Source organism: Hermetia illucens, chromosome 5 (assembly GCF_905115235.1).
Source record: "Hermetia illucens chromosome 5, iHerIll2.2.curated.20191125, whole genome shotgun sequence".
In the NCBI taxonomy this organism is placed as follows: domain Eukaryota; kingdom Metazoa; phylum Arthropoda; class Insecta; order Diptera; family Stratiomyidae; genus Hermetia; species Hermetia illucens.
This window is the reverse complement of record NC_051853.1, coordinates 19,908,273-19,927,714: the sequence shown is the minus strand read 5'-3', so window position 1 is coordinate 19,927,714 and position 19,442 is coordinate 19,908,273. Positions and strand designations below refer to the sequence as shown.

Sequence of the window (19,442 nt, the reverse complement as noted above, 5' to 3'; positions counted from 1 at the left end):
ATAGTAATTGATATAAATTAATTAATTTATTTACCTAATTTATTTAACTACCTAATCTTCTAACCAATATATTTGGTCTGTCTTTTCTAGAGCCTAAATTCCACCACTTTGTCATGTCTCCTGTCCACTCATTTTTGAAATAGAAGTGGGTCTACCTCCTTTTCGTATTGTTAATTTTCCCCATTTAAGTTGTAATGAGACTACGTCTTAGCTTCATTGTCATCACACCTAACGCTGTCAAATTACAGGTTTATAGCAGCGGAATATTCATGATGAATCGAAATTCGATGCCTGGCAACGTGATCGAGAAGCTGTCGCTCAATAAGTATTTCACCGTCTACCTTCTTGTTGTTTTTTCGTGTCGAAGTTCCACAACGGTACGTGGTATACCAACTAAACACCTTCTTGTCGCCAGCGAACTAGCCTGGAACCGTTTACCACATTACTTCAAGTTAACCTTTCCGCTCTTTTGCTTTAGAAGTCCTTCCAGTCAATGGGAGAGAAGAAGAGGAAGGGAACTACCAGTCCAAGGAACTCCCTGGCAACTGGCCCTGCCACCAAACCCGAGCATCAGCGCTTCTCAGCATCTCTATGACAGTGTTATCTGGAGATAGCCTCCTGTGTCCACATAAAGTTGTTGACGAACCCTACCCCATCTTCTCTGTGAAAAAAAGTTCTGATCGTCGTCATCCACACCTTCATTATCAAATGCGTAGTCAGAGGATCGTGCCTTCTCAATATTGTCGCTGTGAAACTGACACTTCCATGCCCACTTTGAAGTTGGTTAAGGAAAAAATCAATCTGCCGTTTTCTTCTTGACTCATTTCGCTAAGAGAGTTGCAGCTCATTTAGTACATATGACCATTCTTCACAGGTCAATAACTCCATTGAGTCTTCTCATAACTTTACGCTCCTTAGCAAGAAGGGCAATGAGAATCACTCCCACGATCACCACTTCGGTCAGTTCAGAGAGAGTGCAATAGGCAGCCGTCACCCACAAACGCTGGGGCAATGGGAATCACTTCCACGATCACCACTTCAGTTGGTTTAAAGAGATTGCGATAGACAGACGGCACCCGCAAAGTTTCAGGTTTCTGCACTTGCGCAAACCACTTATGACACACATTCTTGCCAAGACTGATGGTCCCATACCTCCGTGATATAAAGCACAACAGACTGGGTTGCTTTCATTAGGAGACATCGGCTAGTAGATGTAGGGCCCCCCAAAACTTGGTATTAGCAGACTAATGGACGAAACTACAGCTACAACCTCGTCCGGATCAGGTTTTTAAAACTACAAGCGCTGTTTGCGTCGTTATTTAGACAATCCAATTGTGGCGAACTGGATCATTTGCGCCAAAAATTCTAAATGGATTTAATCGAAGGATTTTAATAATATGCATTTTCCATAAAATTTCGGACAGTCAAAGTTAATATTTTGGTTAGACAGCGTCCGAAGAGTTACCCCTGGCGAAACCGCCAGTCAATTTTTTGAAGAACTTGGGTGTTTAACTCAAAAAGAGTAGTCCGTGGGCTACAGAAAAAGAAGTAGGTTACTTCTCATGTGGACCAGTCCACCATCAAGTCGATATGGAGAAAATATCGTTTTTTTTTTCGCCACCTCTAAGCATTCTCCGATTACGCTCTGAAGACCAGAAACCGCCCAGAGCCCGCAATATATCTGACACTCTCACCAGATGCGCCATGATCCCTGCAGAGACCGCAACTCTATTTGCAGGTATTCGCTTTGTGACCTATCTGGCCGCATTTGTCGGGTGTTGTCCTGTAACTTTAACATCACCTAAAGAGGCATTATCCTTCTATCCTCGAAGCAGTTCCTTGAGTCGAGGAAATAAATACAACTACCTGGGGACCAGATTTGGAGATTTTCCAATGGGAAGCATTTCAACTGCTTTTGTGCAATGCGTTATCCTGATGAAATAGGAATCCAGGTCGGAAAATCTATTACCATTTCTTATTATTAGTTTCTCACCATATTTTTATTTTTATAAATAATCAATGTCAGCGACAGTGTTTGCCTTCATACCAACAACTGATCCTTGATCTCTAGATCATAGTTATGGATCCAAATTATAGTCGTGAAACGAAGCATGGTCCCGGTGAACGCATGAAAAAACACCTCAATAGTTTGATTGACAAGGTGCAGAGTGGTTTCTTGCCCTCATACCATGCGAACCAGTATGAATTTTTCATGCCACGTTATCAAGCCGCGAACCTATCTTTTTGGGCTGGCACCTAATTTTTATAAAGCAGACGACAGCGTCTGATGATTTCCTTCTGCGCGTCTGATGAGTTGAGTCTGTCCTGGACTACATACTCTGAGAATGTCTTTTTTAATGAGGAATTTGCGCACTCTGTACCTGAGATTCACTTTTCCAAACCGATTTATATCTGAGAAAAATTGAGGTGGCATGAATGTAGCTCCGGAAATCTCAATATATAAAGAATAAAGCAACTGTATCACACTTTTGATTAAAAAAAAAACAATCTTTCTGTGTTTATAAACATAATAGCACATAGACATTACGAGAGATCGTGTAAATAAAAGATAACTTTTGTAAACGATCTAATTAGTATTCAAAAATAATTCAACTGTTAGGTCGCAACATAAGCAATGTCTTTACTCTTCAAAAGTTTCTCTTTCTGGATTTATTTATTAAAAAAAAATCCCGGTATATACGAGGCGAACGCTTTAATTCTCTTCAAGAAGACCAAATACGGGAAAAGCAAATCGATCTTCTAGGCAGTACGGAACCAGATTGAGATGGTACAAAATAGCTAAGTGGCTACCTGCTTCCAGTTCCCAGAACATCATTGGCCCACACCAAAGAGGCTTCACTCTAGGCAAATCAGCAACAGATCAGATTTTCTCTCTGCGGCAAGCGATTGAAAAACTGTTGGAATATGGAGAACAGTTGCACCATCTATTCATCGACTTTAAAGCTGCCTATGATAGCATAGCCAGGGTAAAACTGTACACGGCCACGAAAGAATTCAGGCTGACCCTGACCAATGTGCGAGGCCAGATAAAAGCAGCAGGATCACTCTCAAGACCATTCGACATCAACAACGGTCTACGACAAGGGGATGTCCTATTATGCGTCCTCTTTAACCTGGCCCTCGAGAAAGTCATCCGTAATGCTGAGGTAAATGCAAGAGGTATGATCCTGTTTAAGTCCACCCAACTACTGGCCTATGCTGACGATATCGACATCATAGGAAGAACCACCCGAGACGTACAAACAGGCCTTCATCCAGATCGAGTAGGCGGCGCGAGCACCGAAAAACAACCAACCAACAACATCAAACCGCACTGGTCAAACGGGAAGAAGAATAAGGATAGGAGAATACAACTTTAAGACCGTTGACAATTTCTCCTATCTAGGGTCGAAAATCACAATCGATAACAACTACGATGATGAAATCCGCTCACGGTAGTTGGTAGCCAACAGAGCCTATTTCAACTTACAAAAATTGTTCCGCTCGAAACGTCTCACCACAGGATCAAAGCTCTTACTGTACAAGACTATGATCTTGCCAGTCCTTATGAATTCCTCGGAGACTTGGGTTCTTAGCAAGAAAAATTGCAAACTCTTGGCCGCTTTCGACAGAAGAATCCTCCCGAAGAATTTTTAGCCCCTACATGAGGATGCACGATTCCGTAGCCTACATAACGACGAAATCTATGAGCAATACCATGACCGTCAGGTTGTGGATAAAATCCGGCTCAATAGGTTACGGTGGGTGGGTCACTTAATCCATATGAATGAGGATGATCTAGCTCGGAAAGTCTATAAGGGCAATATCTATGGTAGAAAAAGAAGATGAGGCAGATCCTGCCTGAGATGGAGTGATGGCGTAGGTCAGGACGCCAGACAGCTTTTAGGGATATCGAATTGGTGGACATCGGTGCAAAACCGGGATGCCTGGAGTTCCTTATGAAGGCAGGCCTCGATCGGGTACCGGTTGTTGCGCCGTTGATGATGATGATGTGACTTTGGTTTATCTGATCATGACGTCACACATCCCTGTACAATGAATTTACGTGGAATGCAGAACTTCAATTAGCAGGGTCACACGAAATGGTTGTTGGAAGTACCTGGTTTGCGCGGAAAGCGGTCCACAAACATACGTGGGCCTCTCCAGACGGGACCACTTTCAACCAAATTGACCACGTGTTGATCGAACGCCGCCACCTCTCAGCCTTGATGAATGTCAGAACATATAGGGGGGCCAATATAGACTCGGATCACTATCTCGTTGGCATGGTGCTCCGAGCTCGAATAACAATACCACCTAGAATCCCCTCTGACAATCAGGTGAGAGTGAACACTGAAGCCATCCACAACACAACCCTCCGCGACACCTATAAGAGGGAAATGGATGCCGCAATAACCGCAGTCAATAGAGGACCTGGAGATGAAGCATCAACCAATGATCTTCACAACCACCTGAAGAACGTTATCATGGATGCGGCCACAAATATACTTGGCCCCAGCCGCAAAAGGAGTCGGAACGGCTGGTTTGACGATGAATGTAAGCTAGCAACGGAACGGAAGAATGCCGCATACCGAGTAATGTTGCATTCTCAAAGAACGCGGGCACGCGCAGAGACTTATCACGAACTCCGTCGAGCGGAGAAGCGACTTCACAGACGGAAAAAGGAAGCCTGGGAGAACCAACAAGTCTGTGAACTAGAAAAGTACAGGGAGCAACCGCACCAGGCGCGGAAGTTTTACCAACAAGTCAGCAGGATGAAGCCTTATACACCTCGATGCTCATCCTGCCGAGACAAAGAGGGAAATCTGATTTCCGACAGAATGGGCATATTAGAGCGATGGGTTGAGTACTTTGATGAGCTACTGAACAACCAGAACATCGGCGAGTTGGAGGTCCCGCCAACTGAAGACGACGGACAAATACTGCCACCACCAAGTTTAGGAGAAACAGTCCGTGCAATCCATCGGCTAAAAAATCATAAGTCGCCAGGAGCCGATGGAATTACAGCCGAATTGGTTAAATATGGAGGCGACCAGTTACACCAAGTGGTTCATCAACTTGTGCTCAAGGTATGGGACAGCGAATCAATGCCTGACGATTGGCAGCGAGGCATAATCTGTCTCATACATAAAAAGGGAGATATCACACAGTGCAGCAATTATAGAGGTAACACGTTGCTGAGTACCATCTATAAGATATTCTCCACTATCTTGCTAGGCCGGATAGCCCCATACGCCCAGAACATCATTGGCCCATACCAAAGAGGCTTCACTCCAGGCAAATCAGCGACAGATCAGATTTTCTCTCTGCGGCAGGCGATGGAAAAACTGTTGGAATATGGACAACAGTTGCACCATCTATTCATCGACTTTAAAGCCGCCTATGATAGCATAGCCAGGGTAAAACTGTACACGGCCATGAGAGAATTCGGTATCCCGACGAAATTAATAAGACTGACTAGGTTGACCCTGACCAATGTGCGAGGCCAGATAAAAGCAGCAGGATCACTCTCAAGACCATTCGACATCAACAACGGTCTACGACAAGGGGATGCGCTATCATGCGTCCTCTTTAACCTGGCCCTCGAGAAGGTGATCCGTGATGCTGAGGTGAATGCAAGAGGTACGATCCTCTTCAAGTCCACCCAACTACTGGCCTATGCTGACGATATCGACATCATGGGAAGAACCACCCGAGACGTTCAAACTGCCTTCATCCAGATCGAGCAGGCGGCGCGAGATCTTGGGCTGCACATCAATGAAGGCAAGACAAAATACATGGTGGCAACGTCAGCACCGAAGACGAATCAACCAAGAACATCAAACCGCACTGGTCAAACACAAGCACGAACAAGAATAAGGATAGGAGAACACAACTTTGAGACCGTTGACAATTTCTCCTATCTAGGGTCGAAAATCACAACCGATAACAACTACGATGATGAAATCCGCGCACGGTTGTTGTCAGCCAACAGAGCCTACTTCAGCTTACAAAGACTGTTCCGCTCGAAACGTCTCACCATAGGGTCAAAGCTCTTACTGTACAAGACTATGATCTTGCCAGTCCTCATGTATTCCTCGGAAACTTGGGTTCTTAGCAAGAAAAATTGCGAACTCTTGGCCGCGTTCGAGAGAAGAATCCTCCGAAGAATTTTTGGCCCCCTACATGAGGATGGACGATTCCGTAGCCTACACAATGACGAAATCTATGAGCGATACCATGACCGTCCGTTTGTGGATAAAATCCGGCTCAATAGGTTACGGTGGGCGGGTCACTTAATTCGTATGGATGAAGATGATCCCACCCGGAAAGTCTATAAGGGCAATATCTATGGTAGGAAAAGAAGACGAGGCAGACCCTGCCTAAGATGGAGCGATGGCGTGGGCCAGGACGCCAGACAGCTTTTAGGGATATCGAATTGGTGGACCTCGGCGCAAAACCGGGATGTCTGGAGTTCCTTATTAAGGCAGGCCTAGACCGGATACCGGTTGTTGCGCCGTTGATGATGATGATGATAACTTTATTAGTAATAGTTGGATTGTACTCAAACTTACTAGAATTGATTTTTACATTATCACTTATACTCGCGCCAAGTTTCGTACTTAGAATGAACTTAAGGGAGATAGATTTTTAAAATATAATAACACGCTATTGTTAACTTTATTTGAGCAGATATCGGAATGGGATGTATTTTGAGGGCTAGATTTTGTATAGATGCATCACTGTGTTTTTTTTTTTCAGATTTTTTGGTTAAGTAGGTTCTGAGAGCGAGACCTGTATCACACACTTTGTGTGCTCACTCCCCTAGGTTTCACGCAATACAGTAAGATCATTTTCGAAAGTACTAATTTAGCTCTTTAATTTGATACTCCACACAACTATATTTGGCGAAAATATATAATCCCCCCCTTAATCCCAACGCAAAATGATGCCACTCGCTGCATGTAAAGGACACTAAAGTTGGTGACTGAATAAATCGGCTATAACAGACAGACAGACTGACAGACTGGCGGTTACCTTATATAAATACCTCTATAGGTTGAAACTAGGCAGCTCACCCAACTGTACAAACTGCGACGGTATTCGGGTGGACCCAATGCAAGTTTTCTTCCATTGTATAATTGGGAAAATGTTTGCGTGCCAGGAGAGCTGGAATGCAGTGAATGACATGGTAGGGCGGATTCATCGCAGATTAAGAGAGGCAAAGGAGGCGCGAAAGGCGCATTTGCGAACGCAATCGATGGGCGAATGGAGAAGCTAGAGCCATGTTTACCCCGCGACGAAATACTTTCTGGTGGTTACGCGGAGATGAGGACAGTAGTTGGAGGGTGGTTTTAGTGGGTAAAAATCCCACGCGCTGGAACATGTACGTTAGTGTCTTTGGAAAATTTCCACCTCCTAAGGAAAAGGAGTGACCGACGGAAAGACAGACAGACGGGCAAACAAACATTAAATTGATTCTCAAAAAGAAGAATATTTCATCACTCATTATCAATTCCATTACAAAATGGTAATCGATCGATTTTAGATATCTGAAATGGGGGGTGAAGTATAATTTGTGTTTTCGACACTTGGGGATTAAAAGGCAATTGGAGAGATTCGCAGCAGCAGCGCTGGCTTGCCTCATTCAACCAATAAAGTTTGACGAAGATCTTCCAGATACTTTTTAGAAAGAAGATGATTGTAGAGATCTAGTGAGTTTGCGGCGGCTGATAGTGACATAATGACGATTTCTCGAAGCTTTCCCTTGCAACAAAGGCTCGGTGGTTGAGTACCCCGTGAACTGAGCCACAGCCGAAAGAAAATAGGTGTGCTTTTACTGTTCAGCACCTAGCCCATCGTCGAGGATCACACGAGCACTATTTCTACAAAATTGTAACAGGAGATGATAAATAGTTTCTTTGTCTGAATCTGAGGCATAGGGAAAATGGATCAGTCCAGATGCCAAAGTTACAAATAGAACCAGATTAATATCGAAAGAAGGCGATGATTTGTATTTTCTGAAACAGCAAGGACATGTTACATTGGAGAATTTTTTAAAAAAAAGGAAACCATACCAAGCCAAATTTAAAAGACTCAATCGCAACGACTAAAAAAAGCAATAAAGAAAAGGATTGAATCATGTAGGGCAAGTGATCCTGTTCCGCACACAGTGACACTCGTTAAAGGAGTTCTTCTGGAGGTTTTCAGGACAAATCGAACTGTCATGACTTTGCATTCGAGAAAAGGGTAACGGAAATCAGCTTGTCAGCGACGTCGAAGGAAGACCGGCCGATTCCAGGCGAAAATGGATTACGAACCCCCGAAAAGATGGGAATAAGTAGTGAACATTGATTAATAGTCCAGAGTTAATTCATTTAGCAACGCTGTTGTATGATATTCTGTCATTTATCAATAAAATTATGAAATGAAAGAAAGAGGAAAGAAAATCTTTAGTTATGTTACAATCTAATAATAAAATGGTATCCAGATCATCCCACATTGGGCGCCAATAAATCATTTTTAATTAGAAAAAAAAACTGCATTCAATAAGAGGGGGAATAAATTTAATGTGATAATAGCCTTAAATCAATGAAATATTTTACATTTTTATCTTTTCAGCTACGGTTTTGATAACGAAATCCTAAAATCAGTAATATGTGCTTTCGAATTGTTGCTCTATGAATTTCCTTCTTGGTTTTTCCACCTCTCCGTGTGAGTCACAACAGCTTGAATATGTTGACGAATATTCCCCACATTTTCTGTTGATTTCCCATTGCACTCTTCCAACAGATCCGACATTACAACACTCACACCATGACTCGACTTGTCCATCGAGTAACTAGACCTTCAACAGACTTATCATGATCCGTAAGTCTACGAAATCGAAGCATTTTTATTCACGTGGAGACAAACTCAAAACGACGGATGCCTTGTGCCAAAAAAAGGCCAATGAAATCATAAACCAATAAAATTACCTTCGACCTTGTTGTCTTGTGTTTCTGTTACTAATGCTTTGATGCATGTGATGTAATGGAAAAAAAATAATTTCTTCTTTGTGTTGCTTCGGCAAGCTGTTGTCGTTGTTGTTGTTGCACGAAATTACTTTTGTGCATGCGAAACTCTCATAAGAAAATGAAAGTTGTTTTAGGTAAGTTACCGGCTAAGTGCAAGTTAAGCAGTGCAAAATCCAACTTAAAACTCTCAGCAAACACACGTAGAAAGACTCCCCATCAACTGTTGTGCATATGTTTCCCCATGCATACGCTTAAAACTGCGAGCAAAATAGCGTTCGCAGGTGGTCGAACTGGCACACCTTCAGACCAAACACAAGAAGAAGCCTTGGCGGATGGCTGTTAAGCAATTTGACCAGTTTTCGTAGTGATGACACTGGAGCCAGTGGTGGACAGGTAGGAAATGGCTACGAACAACTACAAACAATAGTTGCTGTGGTGGTTGATTTCATGGAAACGCAGTCAGCTTTTGCTGAATCGGTAACGAGCCAGCTTTTGCAGAGATTTCCTCATTTTCGAAAGAAGATTTGCTCAACAAATGAATGTTACTCTTCCAATATGGAACTTGCGAAACGTGGCCAAATCAGATATTCTACCTCTAGCAAGATCTAGGATTTTCCAGGCTATTAACATTTCAAAAGATTAATCTTTATAAAAACATCCGAGCGCAAACTTTGCACTGTTCCGCAAGTGAGATTTGAACTCCAACATTTTCAGATTCGTTTACAATTTCGTACTAAATTTTGAAAGGAGAGTCCTAAGTAATAATTGCTATAAAATTCCATAAATTCTTCCATGGGCTTCTTAAATCAGAAGGAGCAGCACAGGCTTCCACAACATTTGTAAATGTCAGACAAAATATGGAAATTCCAAGTCGGATGGTGTCAATTTGTAAGCTATTTCCATCTGCATCTTTTGAGGTAGACCAAACTCAATTACAGATGCATGTGCGTGTATAATTGGAGTAGTAGCGCGAATTCCCAGTTTTTATTGAGCCGATCGCCAAAGATATTATTAGTGAAACCAGTGGATTGTTCGCACCAAGGTTTCATCTGATATTCAAATTCGGTAGGGGAGACTGGGGCAAAATGGTAAATTGTCAAAATCAATAACCTATCTGCATTATCTCTCGATCAATAACAATTACCGGCATGAAATTTCTACTGTAGGGGGCTTTTGGTACCAAGAATGATTGACGAAAGTTGTGATTTTTCGGTTTTTGATCATTTTCGACCCCCGCACTTCCCATTTTTCCAACAAATTTCAAAACTAATACCTGCTTCGGAAAGTACTAACCGAGACCTTTCATTTGATACCCCACATGACTATATTTGATGAGAAAAAATTTTACACCCCCCTTTTACATGTACCTCCCCCTTAAAGTCGATGTAGAATCATGTAATTCACTGTGTGCGCGAACGTTCATAGTTCCCATCTTTCGCCAAATTTGGTGTGAGTCGCCAACATCACCTTCGAGAAAAATGCGTGTGACGGACAGACGGACTGGGGAGCGCCTTAAAACCATGATGGGGCGATTCACAGGCCGATTACCTCCGCAGATCACATGCACTTCACTCTTGTTAAAAAATATCCAAGGGTTATTCCCCCGGCAAGAGGAGGACACAGACAGGTTCCAACGATCTCTGAATATGACGGCAATACCGCCAGTCACTAGTGACGAGCTGCTAGAGATAACAAAGGTCCGGGTCAGGAAGGCGTGCCGAATCCGGCCCTTAGGATTGCCGTAAAATCCAGACCGGACATGTTCGCTGAATTGTTCGAAGCGTGCATGTCCGAGGGGATATTTCCTGCATCATGGAAGTGACAGAAGTTAGTGCTACTGCCAAAGGTTGGCAAACCTCCACGTGAGCCAACCTCCTACAGACCTATTTGTCTTTTGGACACTGTAGTGAAAATGCTAGAGCGAGTATTCCATAATAGGTTATTCCCGGTTCTTGAGAACCAGGGAAGCCTCTCAGATTGACAGTATCGGTTCCGTAAGGCCAGATCAACCATTGATGCCATCAAAATGGTTACTAGCTTGGGCGAAGATGCAATTCACGGAAAGGACAGTACTAGCAAATATTGCATGCTGGCGACTCTGGGTTTACAAGAACGGGGGCTTTGGTATGACACTAATGACGGTCTCTACGGGTGTCCCACAGGGCTCCCTACCGGTCCCACTGCTGTAGAACATCATGTAAAACGATGTACTTAGTCTTCCCCTTTCGGAGGAAGCCTCGGTGGTGGGTTACGCTGACTATATTGCGCTGGTTATGGTCGCAAAGCATCTCCAAGATATATGTGCGATATATTCATGCGAAGCGATCAATGCTGTTAAGGGTTGGCTAAAGAGTTCTGGTCTGAAACTTGCGGAGGAAAAACCGAGAGCGCTCCTCATCACCAAGCACCGTAAAAGAAATTTTTCCCGTATTCAAATTGGGAATCATATCATCACTTCTAAGCCGGCCATCAAATACTTGGGAATGGTGATAGATAGGAAGCTTAGCTATAAGCACCACGTGCAGTATGCTTATGAAGAAGCAACCACTGCAAGTGTGGCCCTGGCAAAGATGATGCCGAACGTGGGAGAGCCACGGCATGCTTCCAGGTTACTAACAGCTACGGTAATGAGTTCGATCCTGCTCTATGCAGGTCCAGTTTAGAGAAACGCATTGCAGGTGATATTTAACGCTAACATACTGAGTTCAGTCCACAGAAAAACAGCCTTAAGGCTGTGCTCGGCATTCAAGACTGCCTCAGAGGATCCAGCATTCATTATCTCGGGAATGATGCTCATTGACATCCTGGCAGATGAGATGACGAATATATAAAATGTGAAGTCTATCTCTCCTTTATCACAGACGAAGAACGCCGAAAGGGAGAGATATAGGAGTATTCTAAAGTAGCTTGAGGTGTCATTCAATCTCGTTTGCATTCACCATGACCTTTGCGTGATCAATGCCTTACAAATCCACCAGTACCTCAGAAAATGGTCCTATTTGCTCTACCAGTGATTACATCGGATCAATTCCTATGTTCTACTTCCACCTAAACATAGACAACAACCACAACAGGTTCTTTGGAGGAAACAGCTGAGTGACAAAATTCCTCCGATTATTATTGTCCGCAGAAAATTTCAGTGTTATTCAGACTACCATTTCCGATGCCTTCACGAAGGACTTCGTGGTAAAGAAACCAGCTCCAGCCAAAAAATACTCCTCAACCTGTAATGACAATATGGAATTGGGAATGTTGAGAAGGCCATCCTAAGTAGCCGGAGACGACCAAGAAAAAGTAGCTATCCCAGAAACCTAAAAGGATGGCGAAATTGACCGTGAAGGTCCGCCCGCAAATACTGAACCACTATCGAAGTGTTCCACCGACTCGTGCTGGAATGCCCCTATGCTACCCAGACTCCGAAATGTTGAGAGTGCCCTTTGAACAATTTCTGACTATCCCAACCCCATATTGTCATTACAAATAGCTCCCGGCGTGAGACACGAATCCACGACTCTGAAAGCAAGAATTGAGCATGAGACCGACTAAGCTAGTCGATGCGTAGGTCTGCACTGGATCCCGAAAATTGACAAATACGGGGAATCTCGCGTACACCTATCGAATGAATCAACACGCGAGTTAAATATGAATTGGAAATAAAAAGAAAAATGAAATAATGCCTCTTACACGCGGGTGTTGTCGCAAAAATTCTCCTTAAAAAGGGGCACTCTCCAAAAAATGGGCCTAGAGATGCCAAGGCGGGGAGGGAACCTCAAAGGACGCGCCTCTCCGCTTACATATGAGAAAGGGAAGTATCGATTGAGGATGCGCTCCACAGCTCCACATGGCCAGTCGAGTCGTTATTTTTATATTTTCAATTCCCATTTGCGTGTGGGTTTATTCGATAGGTACACGCGAGATTGCCCGTATTTATGAATTTTTATGATCCGGTACGGACCCACCCAACAGTTAAAAGAGCACGTGAATCCTTGTATAATAACACGTGAGGGATTCCCGAGTTCGCTAGCATAGAGGTATGCCAGAAAGTGTCGACGGAACACTTCGATTGAGCCTCAATATTTACGGGCGCACTTTCTGGGTCAATTTCACCACTATTTTGGGCGTCTGTCGGCGCAACTGAAGTCGAGGAGGCAATAAAACGAATGAAATCAGGGAAAGTCACAGGACCTGACGACATCGCATCTGAGCTCTGGAAAGCGAAGAGCTGGGACCCGAAACTGTGGCTCAGTGAATTCTTTAATCAGGTTATTCAGGAATGTAGAATATCATCTGATGGAGTCTAGCAGAATGTTCAAATTACGATCCGATGCGGTTACTTTCCCATACCATGAAGATTTTTGGACGAATTCTTGACAACCGTATTCGCGAAATCGTTGAAGTAACCGTGAATCAAGTCGGATTTGTCAACAACAAACTACAGACTGGCAGTGACCTGTCCAGAACTAAGCGATTTAAATACCTCGGGTCAACGCTATCAGCCAATGGTGAACTGCGTTATGAAATTGTTCCACGCTTTAACGCAACCTGGATGAAGTGGGGTTCCACAACCGGTGTTCTGTGTGATCGACGTATCAACGAACATCTCAAATCTAAAATTTGCCACAGTGTCATCCGTTTTGTCACTCCCTATGGTTCTGAGTGTTGGCCGACTATAAGAGACAATGAACGGCATCTTTCGGTAATGGAAACGAAGATGTTGCGTTGGACTAGTGACGTGACACGTTTTGATCACATCCGAAATGAGGATACCGCGATCGATGTGGAGTTGCACCGATCGTGGAAAAACTACGAGAGAGGCGTCTTTGATGGTATGGTCATGTAATTCGCGCCAACGAGAATTCAGTTGCCAAGATTGGTCTGAACATCGAAGTCGATGGTAAGCGACAAAAGACCGGCCGAAACAACGGTGGCTTGATACGCTAGATGGGGATTTAAAAACCTCGAGGTTGCATTCATATCAGGCATTTGATGGGATCACGACGAACCAACCCCGCTTGTGAACGCGACAAAGGCTGAAGAAAAAGAAGAAGATGTGTGTGGCAACTTAATACCTGAAAAAAAAATAAATACCGAAAATTTACCTTTTTGCCCCAGTCTCCACTACTTTATAAGACGGACGAATTTACCCCCGCATGTATCCCAACTGGTTTTTTGAGAACAGAGGAATCAGTCTTGACTAGTATTATATATGACGTAGTGTGTCTGTGGCAAATACGAATCACAAATGAGGATAACGAATGAGTACAATAACTGATCCCTCAGGGCAATAGTCAAATGCAAGGTCAGAGAAAACATTCCATCAATAAAGATAAAATGAAAACTTCGAGTATCACCACGTCAAAACTAGGCTAAACGACATTGCGTGTTAAGCAATTAATCGATATTTTGATTAGTCATGAGACTTCTTTGTTCCGGGGCTTTATGGCTACTACTAGATAAAGGAAACGCTTGTTCAGGATTTTCTGTTTAATGAACATTGAATTGAGAAGCGCATATAAGTGTAGCTATGGCTTTATAGCATTTAAAACTGGATACCATCTGGGCTAATAAGATTGATAACTGCCAAAGATTGATAACTGCACAAATAGGGTGCTTCTCCTCTACAGACGTGACTTGCATTGATTATACTGATGGCTCTTTGCATGTTGACTGCCAACACTTCCATATCAACCACTCACATATCATAGGCTCCGACTTACATTCAGACATATCCATCATACGGGGCTCGTTTTCTCTGTTACTTCACTAGATTATATTCGCTTGCTTATTAGCCAGTTTGCCATTCTGTAATCTAGAAATCCGTCGCCTTGAATAGTGGATGCATTTTCTAGACTGCATCTTTCGAATGTAATGCTGCAATTGGATATATAGGATATATGCGTATAATTAGTTGTGAATTGCATTTCTTCGCGGTTACCCAGTCTAATCAAAAAAGCTTTTACCAGCCTTCTATGCGGTGGGACTTTTTCGTAACTGACTGAGCGTAAATATGTACACATTGCATTACATGTTACGAAAAGTATCGCCTTTAATGAAAGCGATGATGATCCATGTGTACAAATTCAGATGGAGGTTATAATTAGCGTTCACGTTTTTTAGTAGGACAAGTTACCCGATCTTTAGAATTATTCACGAGAGATATAAAATCTTGAAGACTTTGGTATTAATGAGACTCTTAGCTCAAGAAGATATGCCGCTTAGGAAATAGATGTGACTGAATTTCCACATATAAAAACTCACAACTCTCGAAATTTCAGGGCAAGCAAAAATTACGAAATTCGCGGATACGAGCAAATATCGTACATCGGAACTATCTATATATATATATATATGTGCTGTACATACAAGCTAGCTTGACAACAATCTTCAATGGAAACGATACCTGGGATTAGTAGAAAATGCTTTCAGAAGAGTTTCAACTTGCGATATTTCGCGAATTTCATCTGTTAAGCCTCCAAGTGTACACAATAAGTTCCGTTGAATTAACATATTTCGTGGTTACATTCACCTTAGGTAACTTCACAGTTCAAAACTTGCTCAGAGAAGCTTCCACCTATTCAAACACGCCCAAGTTTTTTTTTTAAAAATCGTCTCCATCTCTTCTACGCGATCATCGTTGTAATGAAAAAAGAACGAAATCCATTTACAGAGATATCACCTGTAATATCTTCCATATGAGTTGAATTAAAGATTCCTATCTTCCCATATATGAACGCACGATAAATTATGCAAACACGTTTAGCAAAGAAGATGTGAAAATATTTGCATGGCTAAAATAAATGGTTTTTTTTTATAAAATATTCTAGCCCATCGTTAGAGATTTAGAAGTTAAATAGAAGACAGAATTAGATTTGGGAATTTTTTAAACGGATAGTATCTACCCACAACCAATCCTGTTTTCCCCTTCAGATATCGACCTAGACAAGCAGGAATCTTGCTTTATTGATTGATATTGGAAGATGAGAACCTATTGCCGGCTTATAATATTGGCTTTTCCATAGAAGTCATCTAATTAAGTCTATATATGTATGTATATTGTATCTCAAGGAAGACTTGGATATTTTGGGTTTTTTCATTAGGTAATTGTTGTTCAAAAATCATGTTTAATTATTCATTCCGTTGGCTAAACACACCACATTAACTAGCGTACCCTTAGAACGAATGTAGAAGAAGATACAGAAAGATGAAAGAACGAAAGACAGATGATGGAAAATGAAATCTATTGACATAACATAACAAGAACGAAGAGTACTGCGTAGCTATTGTGATGACTACCTGAAGTTGCGATGGTCAAAAGACCATCTTCAGTGGCCGGGAAAGAAGGGAGAGCTAACCCAAAAACCTCAAAAGATGGCGCTCGGCGCTTCAGGTACGAAAGGTTTTGTTTGTTTCTTTTGTGAGTATATTTGAGTGCAGAACTATCCCATTTGCACGTAGCCCCTCTGAGCATAGGTCCGTTGACCCCCCGCACTCTCCGTCTTTCCAAGATTTGCGAAAACTAAGACTGGCATCGGAAAGTACTAATCGAGACCTTTTATTTTATACCCAATATGACCATTTTCCACCACGATGACCGGCGCCCCATCTGGATAGTTTTCCAATTCCGCCTGCTGCACACACTTTTCAAAAAGGGGGGCTTTTCCGTTTATAAATTCCCTTTTTTTCTCCTACAACCCTTAGAATGTGATTACTCACACGTCACAATTTCAACTTACGTCACAATTCACACTAATCTTCCCGCCCAACATCAAAATCTCGACTCCGGTCTAGCTATTTCGCCGCCCACCGATCAACCGGCCCCGGTTCCCGCCAATTTGCGTTCCCGGTCCATGGTCTGGATCTCAAAAGTCCATGCCGAGCTCAGCGTTAACAGCAACGTACACTGTTGCTGAAGTGTGTAGTGGATCATTATCCTCAGCCGCGAACAATCGCCTGCCTGCACCGAATAATGTGCAATATGGGCAAGGTTATGAAAAAATAGCATTTAAAATGGTTGAATGAATGAAATACCGCCCTTATCGCTAAGCCGCGAACACTACACTATACGACCAACTTACGTGGTGAACAAATCAACTGTTGAGTTTACCCCAAGGATGGATATATTTAGCCAATAGCCTGTTCCCTATCGAAGATACTTCCACATCGATTTAACCACAAGCCATAATCCGAGGTAGTGTTTCAAAAAATGCAAGTAGCAGAAATTCAATTATAAAATTCCATACAAGCGTATTCACGAAAAGACATGGCCTTGCCTAGATGGCCTTCCCTTCAAGCAGATAGGCCATCTTTCTATCATCAAAGGATGATCCTCAGCATCCTCGGACCTTATTCTGAAAATCGAAATCTTGTTCTTGTTCAAGAACAGGTACGCGCAGGGGCGAAAAAGTAGAGGAATTTAGGCAACTATACTTTCAATTTTCAGAATAGTCCTAGAAAACGAAACATGATATTGCGAGGTACCACCACCAAGCAAAGAAGAAATAGTCCGTGCAATTCATCGGCTTAAAAACCATAAGTCGCCAGGAGCCGATGGAATTACAGTCGAATTGGTTCCGCCGGAGCGATTCATCAACTGATGTTAAAGGTGTCGGACAGGAAATCAATGCCTGACGACTGGCAAAGGCATTATTCGTCCCATACATAAAAAGGGGGATATCACACAGTGCAGCAATTATAGAGGTATCACGTTGCTGAGTAACATCCGTAAGATATTCTCCGCCATCTTACTAGGTCGGTTAGCCCCATACGCCCAGAACATCGTTGGTCCCATTACCAAAGGGGCTTTATTCCAGGCAAATCAGCAGCAGATCAGATTTTCTCTCTGCGGCTAGCGATGGAAAAACTGCAGGAATATCGCCATCAGTTGCACCTACTTGTCATCGCCTATGATAGCATAGACAGGGTAAAACTGTACACAGCCGTCAGAGAATTCCGTATCCCGGTGAAATTGATAAGACCTGGCTAGGTTGAGCAATGTGCGAGGCTAGATAAAAGCAGCAGGATCACTCTCGAGACCATTCAACATCGACAACGGTCTAAGACAAGGGGATGCCCTATCATGCGTCCTCTTCAACCTGGCCCTGGAGAAAGTGATTCGCGATGCAGACATAAATGTGAGAGGTACCATCCTCTGCAAGTTCACCCAACTACTGCCTACGTTAACGATATTGAAATTATCGGAAGAACAACCCGAGATGTACAATCTATCTTCATCCAGATCGAGCAGGCGACGCGAGATCTTGGGCTGCACATTAATGAAAGCAAGACAAAACATATGGTGGCAACGTCAGCGCAGAAAACCAATTAACGAACAACATCGATAACAGCTATGATGATGAAATCCGCACACGGTTGTTGGCAGCCAACAGAGCCTATTTCAGCTTACAAAAACTGTTCCACTCGAAACGTCTCACCATAGGGTCAAAGCTCTTACTGTACAAGACAATGATCTTGTCAGTCCTCATGTATTCTTCGGGGACTTGGATTCTTAACAGAGAGAAGAATCCTCTGATGAAAGTTTGGCCCCCTACATGAGGATCGACGATTCCGTAGCTTACATAACGACGAAATCTGTGAGCGATACCATGATCGTCAGGTTGTGGATAGAATCCGGCTCAATAGGTTATGAATAGGACCAATAAAAATCTTAATGAAGAATGTTTTGAAAACGACACTACTAATTTTCCAATTTTATATATATCTATATATATAGTTAGGTAGTGGTTAAGTAATTGGTGAGTGGGTAGTCCGTCCTACCCACCTTTGCATAGTACTAAGTGAATCTCAATAAAATGTAACCTTTCCATTTTATATAAACTAAATTCCCAATAACCACCAACTGATATAAACCTGGTGAAGTAGTAATAAAAATATTACAGCGTACAGTCAACAATTTCGCTGAAGTCAATTTTTCTAGAAAATTTCAATAGTGCAATCTGATGCTCCTCAATTTACCTTCAAATAGAATTTCAATTATGCTAAAATTAATATTGCTGAAATGGCTTCTATAAAAACGGTTTTCGTATTCATTGAAAATCATTGAGTTAGTCGCAGTAACTCTTAATCAATATAGTATCTACGTTAATCGCATGAATAAAATACAATCGATTATAATTGGAATCATAAATTCCTAGAAGAAACTCCTTATTAAAAGGCCCAATGCATTCTTTTATCAACAAACTCAGTAGTAGTATAAATGTGCTAATAAGTTGGGAAACCGGACGTTTCAGGTATGAAAGGTTTTGTGCCATATAGTGGCAGCCTCTTGATTTTTTTCAGGTTTCTCGGTTGGGTAGTTTCTGAGAATGGGTCCTTTAAAGAGATGATCACTTTCGACCCCCCGCACCCCCCACCATTCCAGCAAATGTGAAAAATAAAACCGTCTTCGCAAAGTACTAATCGAGGCCT

General features: G+C 42.5%; 1 protein-coding gene across 3 annotated transcripts in view; it reads right to left on the bottom strand.

Annotated features, from left to right (window-relative positions):
- The window catches only part of LOC119656881 (ABC transporter G family member 23), a 224,617-nt gene that overhangs the window by 119,488 nt on the left and 85,687 nt on the right, over window positions 1–19,442 (bottom strand). The window lies entirely within an intron of this gene.